Below are 18,384 nucleotides of genomic sequence, written 5' to 3' on the forward strand. Positions count from 1 at the left end.
CTTTATAAGTTCTAACATGAATTCGTTTTTAAAGGACTGCAACATTATTTGTAGAATGTTGTTTTGGTTGCTATCCAATACATAAAACGGATTTTCAAAAAAGATGAGATGTAATATTGATGAGATAATCTACTGTTTTACTCACAGAAAACATAGCATTGAAATAAGAAGAATTGATACTTCCGTTCTTAATTTCAGTGTTATCTTATACCACAACTACATTGTTGGCTGCTTCGTGTGCTAGTTTAAACAGATTATACATTGTTTCGACGTTGGTTTTTTTCTATGCTCTTTACACGTAATTTCACACACATTTCGTTTTTGTTTCAATGTGCTCTTTGATTTATAAATGACATTAATATTTAGTCACTTACATTATATGAAGTCATACTAGACAGCATGGCTAAGTTGTAAACGGTAACCTGAAGGGAATGAACTTCGTCCTCGGTTCTATCAATTGGAACTTTAAGCCAGCAGTTATCAATATCCAGGACACTATCAATCATGAAACATTCCCCCTTAGAAATGCAGTAGCACTCTTTAATAAGCTGATTGCAGTATGACTGTGTCTAAAACAGAAAAGGGAATATATCGAAAGCACAACAATTTTAAACAATGGCATCATCAAATTAAAAGAAATATATATGTAATGTGTATGAGAGCGTTGAAGCTGTGTGATGTACGTACTAGCTTTACATTTTTGTAACAAATTCATATTTTTTTTTTTAATTTTTAATGTTGTTTTTTTTTCTGGCATTTTCTATTTGGTGTTTTTCGCTTAACTCGACCTCGACAAGTATTTTTTATTTATGTTTTTGTAATCGCGATATTTTTTCAAACCATTGAAATACGCCATTCCCTTATTATTGATTCAAATATTGATTATTGATAAGTGCATTATGATATCTTCACTTTGTTATCTTATTCTCTTTAAAGAATGAAGGTTGCATTTTCTCGTCACTGACTCAGTAAAAAACGAAGAGCTCATACTATGTTTTAATCACCTGTGAATTGATCATAAAATCTTTCTGGTTCTTCACTTCTCCTGTGCTGTTTACCACAAACTTAAACGACACTTTACTGATTCCACTGTGGTCATCTTTAGCAGCGACAGTTACTCTGTGTACAAATATGAAATAGATAATTATTAATGTTTTAGCATCACTGTATTGGGTCTTTTTAAGGTTTCTGTTAGGCGCTAATTATGTCAATTTAACGATTAGACAAGCCAATTAGTAATGTTTGAAATGATTGTTTATTTTATTTCTATTAATGCATAGAATTGTCTAACGAAAAGAAAACGCATTTACTACCAGTTACGACTACAACGGAATTCATTTTACAGATATATATTCATGATCTGATAACCACACCTTAACGATCTAATCACAATACTTGACCACCGACACTTATTCCGTACGAGTACAGAACAGAAATAAATTTGATGATGTGTATTTGTCTGTTTGTGAATTGTGTGAGATTAATTAAGTTCTATAGAATATCTCACAAACAAATGAAATCGCACCAAGTAACCATCTCCTTTGCACGTCGAAAAAAAAACCATGAAAGTAATATCTTTAGAAAAATAACGTAAGTAATAATAAACTAGTATATATATATTTGTTTCGGGGCCGGGTGCGGAAGTTTCTCGCTGCATTGAAGACCTGTTTGTGACCTTCAGCTATTGTCTGTTCCATGCATGGTCGGGTGGTTGTCTCTTTGACACATTCCCCATTTCTATTCTCAATTTTATTTGATTACATAACAAGCGTACCTGCTTGAAAACGGAAACTTTCCGTCGTCGATGTTTTTTTTAAACGTAGGAGTGTACACTATCGGTGGACTATGATCAAAATGTACAACTGTTGAATCGGTCTTTTCATTCCTCATTACATCATGTGCACGAACCCAAACCTGGTATGGATCCCCATCTCGAATACTCACGCCACTGAGAACAATACTTTTGTTTTCTTTCAGTGGAGCAACGTTTTCCCATCCATTCGTTGGTGGTATTGTACTTGGTGTACCGTGGTTTATTTCGAATCTACAATAGAATTGATATTTGATATTTCATCTTTAGTTCTGCTACCTTCATAATCATCAAATTGAGATTCAATTTTTTTATAGTCTTTTCTCTTGCCTTCATCACTGAGTCTTGGAGTATAGTCTTGGACTCTTGCTAAGAAATTACCATTTTCATGTACTTCGTTGATAAAATGATTTTCCCATTGCACTATCAAAGTTGTCGTCTGCTGATTGTTAGGTGTCGTCTGCCAGCTGTAGTTAGACTGATTAGATGCCGATGAAACGAACAAACGATGACTTGATTTGGTTGATATTTCTGAGGTTTTGTCGAATATTGCTATTCTTCGGACATATCTAGAATTATTTGCTCTGTCTGCAACTTCAAGTATTGTTGAATAGACCCCTGGTTCTCTGGGTTCATATTCTGGGAATCCATTGTTGCTTGCTAGTACCTCGGTAATAAACTCTGGTACTGGATTATAATTTGGCAGAATATCTGGTTCTCTTAGAACTGAATAATCAAGACTGTATTCCATCTTCCATACTTCAAATGCATACCGTTTTACTCCAGACAAATCTCTATCAGACCATCCCGACCATTTTGGCTTAATTGACGTCTGTAAAAGTAATTTGTTGATCTTATTAAAACATAGAACACACACTAAATTTTATCATCCTATCAATTATATATTGCTTGAAAAACAGTTCAGAGTAAAAATCAAAGCCTAAGGCTAATATTTCACATTTGGTTTAATGTAAGCTCCAAATTTTTGGTTAATCTGTACAATGCGGTATTAATTTTTCTTATTGTCGAAGACTGTGCGGTTACATGTAATTGCTAACGTCTTCGGCATGTGTTATTTGGTGCAAGTTGTCTCTTGACAAGCATACCATATCTATTTATTCTTTTGTGTATATATATTTATATCAAATGAATTCGTTTCAAAATCAAAAGTAGACAGCAAAAGATATTGTCGATGTTTTGGAAAGGAATTGATAAGCAATGATCTGTTGTATGTGTTTAAATGTGAGTTACAATTCAAATATGTATAGCATGGTATATAAAGACTCTTATACCGAAGGGTTAGAGGCTGAACGTATCAAATTTTCTAAACACTTTGAGTCAATAATGATTAAATTTTGATTTCAATAGTCAGAAAATTCGTTTGAAAAATTGAAAATATATCCAAGTTCAACTATTCACTACAGTGAGAATAAAAGGAAGCGTTGAATTTGTAAAATAGTAAGTTCGTTAAAGGCTTTTACAAACCCAACAGACAATAAAGGCAACAATGTTGTTTGTTATGGGAAAAATAATTCAGTGATGCGTAAAATGTCTGCAGAACACGAAGTAAAATTGTGATGGGAAGTATATCAATGAATGTAGAGCTTTATAGTAAAATTCCCCTTTTCTACAATTAACGTATTAGTGTAGAACCACTGCAAGTTGAAATGGATATTCCGACTTTAGAAGGTGATATTTTCCTTTTTTATCAAGAATATTCTATATGTTAATGCAAAATTTGTCTTTTAAAAGAAATCAAGCTTCATTCGAATCATATTAATGGTGAAATGTTTTACTAATTATATTATATAGATATAGGAAGATGAGGTTTGAGTGCCAATGAGACCATTCTCCATCCAAATAACAGTTTATAAAAGTAAACCATTATAGGTCAATGTACGGCCTTCAACACGGAGCCTTGGCTCACACTGAACAAAAAGCTGTATAGCTATATGCTTTTTAATGAAATGTCCAATTGTTTCAAGCATAATGCACCAATAATAATTGGACATGTGTTTCAAATCGTTTCGTCTATAGATATCCTGAAACCAGTAAAATTATATACAGATAAGGCAAAACTGTTCATGACAAAGCCATAACAAATCAAACGTGAATAAGATAGTTGTACAATGTGTATTAACTTAAAATACAGGAATGGTACCAAATGCCATATGTTCTGGAAATTACATCAAGTACATGTAGCTAAAATTGTATCATAAAACAAAAAACAAAATCAAGGAATCAAATTAGAGACAAATATTTCAATTTGATAACATAAAGATAGTATCAATAACGGAAAAAAACGTGAATAAAATACACAGGGATAATTATTCACATCATAGAAATATTGAAATAGATATCTTGAAAATGTACGTTGAATCGTATATAAAACTCAATTACAGATAAAATAAACAGTAGTATACCGCTGTTCCATAGTAATAAATCGGCTAAGAGAAAACAAATATAATTACAACTCTAATCCAAAGAGGAAACTATAAGGGGAAAATATGGAACAACAGAACCTTGAAATGTAACAAAAAACGAACGCCAACATACATAGAAACAAATTATTTGATAACAACTGCCATATTCCTGACTTGGTACATGACATTTTAAGTAAAATGGTGGGTTGAACTTGTGTTATGGCTAGCCGAACATCCCGTGTAAATGACAATGTTAAAACTTATCGCTAACTGATCACAGCACAAACAAATGCATCGAAGATTTACAACGACAATCTTCAATTAACGACATCACAGGACAACACACACAGTGGTGCCTTTTTGTGACGTTCCAGATGAGTTCCCCGTAAAATCTTCACAACGAATTCTTTAACTATTACAATTTGAAGCTTTCATGAATTTTTGAGACCACTATGTAATGTTTAAATAAAAGACAAGTATGTACACAGTATGTTATTTTTAATAGTCAGGATTTTCAAGATGAAAAATTTTCCACAGATTTGCCATAAAAAATAACATTCCGATATGAAAAACTGATTAAAAAACCATGTTAAACTCATATCCGTCATGTCATTTATCTTTGAACATAATTTATACATGTAAGTTGTAATATTTATACTCATGTTCTAGTTTGTTTTTGAGATATTTACTATATATCTTTTTCGGAACAAACATAAACACGATGTTTGATAATCTCGTCACTGGTTAACTCAATTGATGTGTTTATTCATTACATATATATGTAAATATTTTTTTTTAACGTTATATTCAAAAAAATTAAAATTGAGAAAGGAAATGGGGAATGTGTCAAAGCGACCACAACCCGACCATAGAGCAGACAAGAGCCGAAGGCCACCAATGGGTCTTCAATGTAGCGAGAATTCCCGCACCCGTATGTGTTCTTCAGCTGGCCCCAAAACATATGTATACTAGTACAGTGATAATGGAAGTCATACTTAACTCCGAATTATACACAAGAAACTAAAATTAAAAATCATATGAGACTAACAAAGGCCAGAGGCTCCTGACTTGGAACATGCGCAAAATTGTGGCGGGGTTAAACATATTTATGAGGTCTCAACCCTCCCCTATACCTCTAGCCAATGTAAAAAAATAAACGCATAACAATACGCAAAATTGAAACGAATTACAATACGCAAAATTGCCTACTTTTCAAATCGTTCGGACGTTAATCCTGATGATATTCATTTTGAACTTCATACTAGATACTGACGAGAAAATACAAGCGCAACATAATTCATTCTCCCGTTCTTGAAGAGGTGCTGGTGTTGAAGTTTGAAACAAATTCTCGAAAAATGTTTGGTTGATAGCTTTTTGTTTCCTTTTAAAATATGTTCTCAACTGCTTAGAGGTTTCATCATTTTGATTATTAACATGGAATTAACTTATCTTAAGTTATAAGAAAATTGGTGCTTCTGGCATATTTACCTCTTCACAATATATCTTCATATTAAGAGCAGTTCAAATCGAGCCCTGATATAGATCTATTGTTAACAAGACCATATGTAATCTCCAGATTACATTGATTTCATATGTTGTTGAGTTACCGATTCATTCATAATCACATGTGCCAACTGTGGCATTGAGATAAGTAATTTTACAAAAATACCGAACTCCGAAAAAAAAAATCCAAACGTAAAAGTCTGTTTGGAAATGGCAATATCAACAGCTGAAACATATCAATCGAATGAATGACTACTGTTATATTCCTGATTTGGTACAGGCATTTCCAACCTGGATTTATAGCTAGCTTAACCTCTCACTTGAATGGTAGTCGACAGTTTGGAAATTGTCATCTTGTATGGCTTAAAATATTCATCAATTATACTAGGATTATAATGTTGTGCACCAGACACGTGTTACGTCTACATAAGAATCATCATGCGCTTCGGTTCGATTGAAAACAAGAGAAAAAACAAACATAGTAAGAAAAACTATAAGAATTTAGATATCAATTATTTGAGGTAGTTAAATTTATGTGTTTTGAATAGTTTAACGCCAAACAAATCAATAACATTTTATGTCAACACAAAACATAGTGATAACCCCAAACTCTACTGGATGAAGCCTACCTTCAAAAGGATGGCTTTTACATACCGCATCATTATTTCTCGCAGCAGATATAGAATCATATAGATAGTGTACACATACTAATTTGAATTATATGAATACTATGATTATACCTTAGTTATATCCTCTTCTAGCTGGAGAGGAACTTCACCAGGAGAACAAGTGCTGAATTCTTGACAGTGAACTGGTTTATCGTAATCAAATCGATACTCCATATTCTGCTGAGAACTTACTCCATCGTATATTTCTGTAGCGTAAAGTTGGTTACTGTCTGTATTGACAAGTTCTCTGTACCCACCAGTAGTAATTGTGTAAGTCAGAAAGTATCTGCAACACATTCAATCCATTCAACTTAAACAACAAACAGATGTTATAATGGATTAAGTGTAGAGCCATCAGTAATTTTATATAAATCAAGATAAACAAGTTTTCTTTTAAACACACAAATCACAAATATGTGAAAAATAACAATTATTCATTCTGCTCTCCGAACTATTACAAACACAAACTCATTTCACTATGCTAGCCGTGGTTAGAAAATACATAAAATAACTACATTACAAATAAATTCATGTTAACCCTTATCATTCCGATGTCGTAATATTACAGCTGTACCAAGAAAACCGTTATTTGGTTCCAATCGTTCTCCATACTTTTAGAGTTCAAATATGTGACATGTATATCGTAGCGTTTGCATGTAATCTCAATCTTACACCATTGATTGTTATGGTTCTATGTTTAAATGTTCATTTTGAGATCAAATATGGACTTCGAAAATTAAAATCAGATAATTCTGGGGTTTATTTAGGGGTGGGATTCCCTTGATGTCTGCCACACAAAGTTTATAGGCCTAAAACTTTAATAAATAGTGTAAAACCCGCCGGCATATAACTAATGATTTTGTTTGTAATTGAAATACACATAGTAAACAACTAAAAAAGCGAGAAATTTCGATTTTTTGGTCTAAATGTCCGTCGTTGCTGTACCAAGATCAGTTTCACTCTAACCTTAGAACTGTAGTAGTAAATGTGTTTACTCGGGTCCACTCTACATGCAGACTGCAGATGGATACATCTAACAGCATTCATCGGTCTCCCAGTTAAAGAATTGGAAGAAAAAATCACCAAAGATGTGGTATGATTGGCAATGATATAACTACATTCCGTTCCTATGAATGATATAGTGTAATTTACCTGTCTCCTGAGTCCACCTGGAATACATTGGTACCATTATTCATCCTACATTCTAACACTGTATTAGCTATTGGATTGTAGTTGGAAGGCTGGGGACAAGTAAAAGTTTCCCTGTTTACTTCATATTCACCACCTATTTAAAAGAAATAAGACTCACGAAAGTGTTAACTTGGGGATCATGGACAGACATTTTCGACTTATTCACGTTTAGAAATGTATGCAAAAGGGAGAATGAAGCAACATACAGTTTAAACTCACTTGGTCCAAGTTTATGATGAACAACTAACACTTTTGCATCTACTATTCCAAACTTCATATTTCTGATGTATCCTGGGACAGATGGAATATGACCAAATGCATACTTGACATCTATAGAGGCATCAATGTCAAAGTTCATTAAATTAAACTCATCAAAATTGGTCCAAACCCGGTCAACAGCTGACATGTTTGTTGCGTCTGTCATGAACTCGTACAGAAACTTCTTTTCCGTATAACTGTACTTAGCAAACGTTGCGTTGCCTTTTTCTATCAAAGGTTTGAATTCCACGTTCTGTACTGAAAACGAAATAAATTGAAATTCTAATAATTTTGATAACTCTCGCTCTCATTGCAAATAAATTTGAAAATTTTCCTTATTGTATTGTTTAATGCAGGCATATATTTTTCAAACCAAGGTAAATTGGTCACATATCTTTGTATGTCATTGGTGACAATTGAAGAATTAACATCAATGAATAGAAAGCACATAAGTGTGTGAATGTTCCTATGGTAACTATTAATTCTTATAAATTAGGTCAAGGATCCATGATTGTTTTTTTTTCAAAATAAAATAAAAATTCATTTATTGGGTTATTATTTCTTTATGTTCGCATGTCGCTGAAAATTAATCTATCAGCTTGTTTGATGTTTACTTTATAAGTGCAATGGAATTATTTCACAATGACCAATTTATAAATTTTTATTTATTTATTTTAAACAAAATATACACATGTTATGCATAATATTTACGTGTTTTACAAGTACTTCCACCGAAACCTTCTGAGCACATGCACAGATTGTTGCCATAACAACGCCCAGGGTAGCAGGGATGCAAATGGGAACAAGCCGCAACTGTAGTTAATATAAATAAAATACGTTAAGTGTTTATAATATGCAGGTTCAAAATCAATTTGATGACATTTAGAATTATTCGTACTTCGATCTATTTTAAAAGATTCGTTCCCTCCTTCCGAGAAAAAATACATTGCAAAATGATGCAAAATGTGAGGTTAATAGTGTTTTTTAGAATTTTTCATAAGACTGCATGATTGATAATTTAATGTACATGTCCTTACAGATTAGTGTAAACTGCTTTATATATTTCATACTCTTGAAATCACTTCTATATCACAATGGTCTTAAAGATCAAAACCAAGGAGTAAACAAAGACTCACAAAACCAAAGGAAATTTACATCAACAGTTATAAATAATAAATAAGAAACAACACGAATTCCACTAAAAACAGGGAGTAAAATCAGGTGCTCCAGAAGGGTAAGCATTTCCTGCACCGTATACGGCACCCGTCGTGTTATTTCTTTGTTCATTTCGGTAATGATGGAAGGTTCTAATGACTGAGGAAAAATATCAGATATGATTTCTGACACACTTTTGTCATTATGGCCAATCAGCTTTCAAGGAGCTTTGAAAAGTCTTGATTTCAGTGTCGTTTAGAAAAATATCAATAGATTTATGAACATTAAAATTACATATATACCCTACATGCAATTATATATTTGTGAAATTAATGAATATAAAAATGTAAAGATGTGGTTTTCTTGCCAATGAGATAAATATACATCTCATGCCAAATAATCATTAAGTTTGGATCAAAGGTCTTTCAACAATGTGCACTGCTCGAACAATGCAGAAAAAAACGACTTAAAAATGTAATAGAAAACACAATTAACGATCAACGATTAAAATATGAGAGACAGCACCAAAGAAACCCGATGAATTACATGTTTCAGACGCGGGACATGCACATACAAAATCTCACAAGACTAAACACTGCAACAGTGGTGTAACAGTACCTCGAAAAATTGTTAAAGTTGGTTTAAAAGGGCTGAAGTCATCAGATCGATAAAAAGTACATGTATTAAACAACCAAATAAAAAAAAATAAAACCATTCATATAAGTTAAATTTAAAACACTAAGGTTTTTAAAACAATTTGACTTCTTTAGGAAATTATTTTAAAAGGTCTAGCTCTTAGCTACATATTTGATTAATCAGAATGTATAATAAAAATGTTAACAAAAAAAAAATACAATTAACCTAATAACAGAAAGACAAATAGCTACAAATTCTGACAGCAAAAAACTTTACATAAATGTGCTAAAACTTACTTCCATCACATATGTCTCCAGTATATCCTGCAGGACAGTCACAAACATTAGGCCTGTCACACGTTCCATCATTTCGACAGCTTGGGGAACAAATTGCTGTAAAAAAAACACCAACAAAATGACTTGACTTTAATGACTGAAACATATCCAACCAGTTCCCTTTACCTCTTAAAATTACAAGTGGTACAAACGGCACTGAAATAGAGAAGCTGTTCTCAGTGAATTATTCCAAATTGGAGTCTATCTTCTCCCCAATTTTAGATTATTTGGAATTTTCAGATCGGAATGACCGTAGAAACTGTTTACAGCATTACCCACATGTCTTTTTATTGTGGTTGTTGAATCATATTTACGAATAACGATTTCATGGCATATATCGACCCCATTAAAAACACAAATAAATCTGTTTATTTACTTTTTACATATGTAACTAGGGTAGTGATTTAAACCAATGCTTTCAGATTGCATTTAATAAAAACAGCTGTTTAACAAAATACGACTCTTTTAGAGATATATAATATTCATAGGTATTTTGTTTTATTACACATTGATAGCAGCGAAATTGAATTATGAGAAATACCCTAAGTGCAAAGAGGGGTAGTACAGAATTTAAGTATTAGTCTAAACCCTTAAAAGTTCGTATATACTAGTGTTGAATATATGTCGCACAGCTCTATGACTTGACTATGCAGAGAAAACCAAAAATTACCACAGCACAACAAAAAATTGGCGGGATCAATACATACCTAAACATACAAAAAAGAATTTACAAAACAGTGACTACACAGTTTGAAATAATTTAATTTTGAATGAAATGTGTTTTCTGATTGGCTGACGTTGTTATGTTTATCAGTTCATAGACATATTTTGTCATGTGACCGTGACGTCATCAACTTTTTTTCATAATTTAGGCCGGTTTAAAATAGAATTTAGAATTAAATTATAAGAAATTACTGTAGTATTGTTTATGTCTATTCAAAATAACATAGAAAATATAGTGCACACTTATAAATAACCCGCTAGGGGGGTTATTCAGTGTGCACCACTTTTTTAAAGTTATTTCGTCATTGACAGAAAAAATATTACAGTCATTCCTTAAATAGAATGTCAATTAGAAGTATAATACCTCACATGTCGGCAGTTTAGACAGAAATAACGTGTAATGGGTCATTATAAATTTGATTATAAGTTTATTTCCTGAGATATAAGACACGTGACAAATGTTATATGGGACTTCTTTCCAGTGGTTATTTCTTCTTCTTTAGTATTTAATGTAGAATTATGTGTTTGACTGACTTATCTATATTCAGTTGTTATAGTGCATGTCCGTCATATCCTATCACTGCTATACTTCTACATTTTTTTGTATTTATTAGGTCGATATTGCTTCAGACTATAATAACTTTGAAACTATAATAAGCGCTGATAACTTTTTTTTTGGCTGATTTATGATTGGCCATTGTTATACTATAGTTCGTGTCTCTGTGTGTTACATTTTAATGTTGTGTTTCTGTTGTGTCGTAATTCTCTCTTACATTTGATGCGTTTCCCTCAGATTTAGTTTGTAACCCGGCTTTGTTTTTTTCTCAATCGATTTACGAATTTCGAACAGCGGTATACTACTGTTGTCTTTATCTAAAGGGTTATTACCTTTCTCAGCACCCTGGAAGCAAATGTTCTAACAGGTGTTAATGAAATTGACAACTTTGTGGAAGGTACTCGAAGGGGATTTTAGTTGAGAAACAAAGGAAAAATTATCTTTTAATCATAAGAAAAACAGATTATTACAAAGAAATTCGTGGATTATCGGATTTATCTAATCTCGATAGTTAAATTATAAATTTTAAAGTCCTCGTCGAGGCCCGGACGTTTAAATAGATAATTCAACTATCTCGATGGGATAAATCCGATAATCCACTTGTATCGATGTAATAATCTATATTTATCTATAGATTCCTAATTCGAAACAATGATGTGTTTTTCTTCATAAGAACATATTTTTAATGTTTGATCAAATAAATAATCATTTACTTTTATTTTGTAGAATAATTGATGATAGAGATATATTTACGAATATTGCAGTTTTGGTTTCCATTATGCCTCCATCCTGGACAACAGTAGTTCTGTGTTGAGTATTATGTACGTCTAACGTCTTTCCAGTGCGTACACCTGTTTGTAAATTGTATGAGATTAAATTTACTTGTACATCCTCACAAGTATAGTTCAACTGCATTTTAATGTGCGTATTGTTATGCGTTTACTTTTCTACATTGGCTAGAAATATAGGGGGAGGGGTTGAGATCTCATAAACATGTTTAACCCCGCCGCAGTTTTGCGTCTGTCCCAAGTCAGGAGCCTCTGGTCTTTGTTTGTCTTGTATTATTTTAATTATAGATTCTTGTGTACAATTTGGAAATTAGTATGACGTTCATTATCACTGAACTAGTATATATTTGTTTAGGGGCCAGCTGAAGGACGCCTCCGGGTGGGGAAATTTCTTGCTACATTGAAGAACTGTTCGTGACCTTCTGCTGTTGGTCGGGTTGTTGTCTCTTTGACACATTCCCCCTTTCCATCCTCAATTTTATTTAAACATAATTCATTGTTCAAAATGACAAATATGTCAGACACGTATTTTACAACTTTGTAACATCTTTTCCAAAACAAAGAAATATATACACATTATTTAATGAACACATCAAATATTTCATACACACAACTTATTTAAGCTCAAAGCCATGAAAACAAAAAGAAACGTGTTGAAGTGAATCAATGGATTTTAAATGAGTGCATCTTTTTTACAGCATGAATAAAACACAAACACACCGAATAGTTTGTGTGGAATTATCTATGTGCAAATCCTGTCTTTTGTAGAAATAACTTGAAATGTTATTAAGTGTATGTGTGTCTCTCAAAACAATGCATGGGATCTAAATGTAATATGCAAGTTTAAGGAAAGGATGTAAACTTCAGTAGAGTGCCTCCCCGTGCTTCAGGTTTATGCTCTTATAATATACTAGATTATGGAGTGTGTGTCCGAGCGAGAACTGCTCTAGTTCATTACTTTAGGAATATTTATCAAAAAGTAGTATTTCAATATTCAGCCCCATTCTACTATTTAGTCAGCCATCAGTCCTACCCTGATATACTGTTGTTTTTTATTTGGTCGGGTTGTTGTCTCTTTGACACATTCCCCATTTCCATTCTCAATTTTACAGTCAGTTACAATAAACTAATCTTCCCTGAGGCCCTCACATACAAATTACAATACAGTCAAAAAACAGATATTTACACATAGTTAATTTACAGTCAAGATGTTCCATGTATTATTATTAACATGATAAGATATAAAGCTGTTCAAGAGGTACATGAAGTCAAACAATAAAAATAAATAACATACAAATACATTGTAGAAAGCAGAACCTTATAAGGACTGTGTAAAGTACTTCTTCATACTTTGTTTAAAAGTAAAAGGGTTTTAAACTTTACGCATTTAGTGTGGTAGTCCATTTCATAACACTGATCAAGAATAAAAAAAAATGATTCTTAAATAGCTCAGCTTTTGATTTAGGAACTATCAGATTACCTAGAGTGACACCTCTCAAGGAATAATGATTATTATCTGATTTTAGTTAAAACTTTTAAATAAGAGACATTGGAGCTCCCATAGCATATAGATGTAGATATTTGTGGTATTTGATTCTATGGTCATCATTAAAGAGTGTTTATTAAAAAAGATGAAATTAATGAAAACTTAACGGAGAATATATAGGTTCGTAAGCTTCTTGGTGATTTTGTTTCAGTATTCTCCTGTTATCATTTATATTTTTGGGTTACTGCAGGAAATAACAAAGGTTTCCCGATATATGAAATAGTGAGACTTATAGTTGATTATAAGATTCGAGTAAACGAAAAAATTTAACCGGCCCCTTATTGTAAGTGTTATTATAATACTACAATATGTAAGATTTTTTTTAGAACTTTGAACTTCTATACAGCTACATCTGAATTCTAAGTCCTTTTTTTTAGCCACTTCTTCTACTTTCTCCATGTAAAAAGAAAGCATGCATTTACTTTTGGTCTTTGTATCAGAAATTAACGCATTTATTCTCAAACCAGTTGTTGGCATGATACGTGTTATTTTCCTCACATATATTTCATGCTGGTATGATACTAAACCTCTAACTGGAGGGGTTGTGCTTGATTTTCATTTGATGAAGACATAGTCTTTTAACTAGATTAATTTAGATCTGAAGTTGTCGTGCCAGTAACTGCTAGTAGTCCTTTGTTAGTGTATGTATTATTATCATTTTGCTTAGTTTCTTTCATTTTAATTCTGCCATCGCACTCGGACTTATTTTAAACTGAGTTATTACTGTCAATATTGATGTGGATTTGTTATGTCTACGATACATATAGAGAGGTATAGGGAGAGGGTTAAGATCTCACAAAATATTTTACTCCACATCCTAACCCCAACCGGCATTTTTTGCGCCTGACGTTATAAATAGTTTTAAATTTTACTTCATTTATATGTTTTTGAGTTAAGTAACTAGTACATATTAAAGTAAAGGCGCTAGCTAAAGAACACATTCGGATATGGGACTTTCTCAACGTGTTGAAGACCCATTGTGGCGTTCAGTTGTTTTTGCTTTTTGGTTTGATTTTGTGTCTCTTTGACCAATTCACCATTTTCCTTTTACAAACATACGTTCACAATAAATATATATATATATATATATATATATATATATATATATATATATATATATATATATTAATATTATTTTGTGGTATTTTTTAACGGTCTGTTGATTTTACATTCCAAAGCTTATGTTGAAAATTTTTCAGATGATCTTGATAATTGTATATAGAATTAAAACTTAGAATTGATTAATACTTTTATCAACAATACACTCCTTTTTGACGTTTTAATACATTATATGTTACATTCTGAAACACAAACAAAACAAATCTCCAAGGTTTGAAGTTTCGAGTTTTGTCCCGATTGTACTTTTCGGAAGTTGTAAAGTTATAACCTAAAACCAATGAAAACGCTTCTAATACACTTACCAACCCCAGACCCGCCATCTACAATATCTATGATACCGGAAGGAACTTACACGTCGTGCACAATAATTTCTGTAAAATAAATAAAAAGTATCATTAAGTAGCAAGTTCTTATAAACACGATATTTCCTACTATAAAAGTTTTTACCACTAATTTACATTCTAGATCACATTAATGGTAATTAAGTTGGATGGCACTGTGTTCTATTGCATCAAGTACAAAATGTATACTTAATATTTCTTTGGTTTTAAGTTTCGAATAAAATATTTTGTTGAATATATGACATCATTAAAAGTATGTGAACCTGTTGGTGACCTTCTGCTGTTGTCTGCGCTATGGTCGGGTTGTTGTCTCTTTGGCACATTCCTCATTTCCATTCTCAATTTTATGATTACGTTATATAATATGTACTAGTGTTCAACATATTTTTAAAGAAGTTATCTTTCTTATGGTTGATTCAATAACCTCAATGATGTTGTACTGATTATAACATCTTTTCATCTTTCCTTGGAACGATCTATATAATATTTTCTTGTTATTGGGTTTTTTCTCCTATTTCGTGAAAAGACTAAGTATTTTTTGCTGTTAGAGCAAGATCTCCTCGAACACTGTTTTACTTGTGATCTCTGCTAATTCGCAACCGTACAAAAAAAGTGAAACATGTGTATCCTAATTGCGTTTTATTGTAGGAATTTTCGACCGGATGATTCAGAGATTCAATATATCAGCTATTCTTCCCTCAATAAAATAAAAAGCGAAAAGTATTTGTAACTAGCGAATCACAGGTTATAGAGACCAAGGGTCTTTTGATTTGAGTTCCTTGGTCTACTAATAACGAAGGGGGAGTAATGATAAAAGACATTAGAGAAGCAAGGCACTACATGTATATATATATTTTTTTATTTTGGCTAATTATCGTTTCTCCCAGGATACTTTATGAGAGATATCGATCAAAATGTTTTCTCTAAACTGTAGGTTGTGACATTTCGTAACATATATATTCGGATACAAAAGAAGGACAAAAGATACCCAAGGGACAGTCAAACTCATAAATCTAAAACAAACTGACAACGCCATGGCGGCTAAAAATGAAAAAGACATACAAACAACAGCATACATGACACAACATAGAAAACTAAAACATAAACAACACGAACCCCACCAAAAAACTAGGGGTGATCTCAAGTGCTCTGGAAGGGTAAGTAGGTCCTGCTCCACATGTGAACTCGTCGTGTTGCTTATGTGATAACAAATCCAGTAAATAGTCGGTAGGTCACATTCATGAAAGGGAAGTGGATTGTAGCTACGACGTAAGGAACATATCCGATATCATTTGTGAAACGGTTATTCCATAACGGTCAACCAACTCGTGATGGCGTCCGTAAAATTTACGAAGAGATGATTTCAATTTCACAATTTTGAACTCTTGGTTTCATAGCTTCCTTGTGAGCAGCAACCCTCTATAAAAAAAAAACATGATAGGAAATGCAAGCACGGGAATATCGTATCAATTTGGAGATATATACCCACGGTGCATTGAAATTTGATGATGTTATGTTAAATTAGCTTTATACAATTCTTTTACCATTTATAATTCAGGTCCTTGTTGTAAAACATTGAAATGCACTAACTCAGTTGTATTTTGTGGTTTGTTTTTTTATGCTACTTTTTTGCCATGATGATCTCAGTTTATTTCACACTCCTGAGTTTGCTATCTTTTGCCTTTCTTTTATTATTATTTGTTTACCAAAAGGATACGGAGATTCAATATAAAGTGTGTTCCTCTTGTGTATTTGATATAAGCTATATGCATACCAACTTCACCTGCATATCGGATATACATTTTCCAACCTAATTGGTATTCAAGACCTTGCAGACTCTTCATAATCTTTGTCAAACGTTACCAGTGTCTGAACAGAAAGTTGATGAACCAGGATTGAATCAAAGAACGTTTTGTCCTTTTTCTAAAAACAATCATCGGAAGGTACCAATTTTATTAAGACCTTGTTGATAAATATTATGTATCAACTTCACAAATTATACATGTTGGTCTTGAAGTATAGATTCTGGGTACTGAAGTTGCTTAAGATCTGAATAGAGAGTTATAGTATTCTTTTATTTGTCTTTATGTAACACAAGAAATCATTGACTAATGATCCCAGACTGTGCTGATTTTTACAAAGGTCCCGTTGTTCACATTTACTGACCTTTGCAATGACAGAAGTAGGTAAAATTTATTCAATAAAAACGGTGCAAAAGAAATTGACTTTTGCGTACATGTATCGGATATTTGAGACTTGTTTCTCCTATTTGGCGAATATTCGAAAGGTTTAGAAGGCTTTGTTTTTGGAATATGAATGCAAGTACACAGCTACTAAGTGTTTGATACTATGTATCGTAAACCTTAAAACAGAAACATTTATTTTGTAAATTCTGCAGCACTTGATGGTCCCATAACATGAAAAGAAACATGTTTCTTTTTCCTGCAATCGCCATAACCGTTCATCCTGCATTGCAACTCATTCACTGGATTGGGCGACCGATTCAAGATATTTTACGTATAATGGGAACATACAAATACATTCGCGGGAACATCAGTATGCTAACCTATGCATACCCGTATAAGGTAGTGTAACATACCTGTTGTAGATTGCACGAGTGCAATGATGTATCGTGCAATGAAACATCAAGGCAAAACAAAATGGTTTTTCATTTCATTATTTAGAGCTATTTTTTCAAACACAACTTATGCATTGAATAAATGGTATGTTACTCTTCATAAATGTTAATAAACATACAGTCGGAGTATTTTGTTAGAGATATATAGTAAAATAAATCTATTTACACTTAAAAAGTATTAATCGAAACATGTTAAATGTATCTTTAAATTTTTTATGATACAAGTCATGTCCATTTGTTTTTCTTTAAAACGAAACGGAAGAATGGGATGATAAAACAATTATTGTAAATTGCGATTAGAAAATTTTATTTCATGGGTCATAATGTGAGATACTCACCTCGCACTAACCGATCTCTGACACGACTTTGTTTGCGTTAAAATATTTCTCTGTTTAACAAATGTAACAAGTTAGTGCATGGAAAGGCAATCTTATTAATACATCTTACGATTGTTCACGCTGTTATGATTTTTCATCATAATAGTTTATCAATCTTTTTTTTATGTCCTGACTATGTCAGTTGCATTGACACTTCATGCTTATTAGCTATTGGTTGAAATGTAATTTAAAGTTTTATACCGGTTTTATAGAGCGGAAAAAGAAGTACATAAGCTGGGTCATGGCCAATTCAAAACTTTATATAAATGATCACTGCTTTAACAAAAACTCTTTTTTAAATAAACAATGTATCAATA

The 18,384-nt window shown here is 32.3% G+C and overlaps 1 pseudogene; it reads right to left on the reverse strand.

Moving 5' to 3' along the window:
* Window positions 1–18,384, reverse strand: part of LOC143065295 (uncharacterized) — a 41,383-nt pseudogene that overhangs the window by 11,250 nt on the left and 11,749 nt on the right.

The sequence above is a fragment of the Mytilus galloprovincialis genome, chromosome 2 (genome assembly GCF_965363235.1).
Source record: "Mytilus galloprovincialis chromosome 2, xbMytGall1.hap1.1, whole genome shotgun sequence".
Taxonomy (NCBI): Eukaryota; Metazoa; Mollusca; class Bivalvia; order Mytilida; family Mytilidae; genus Mytilus; species Mytilus galloprovincialis.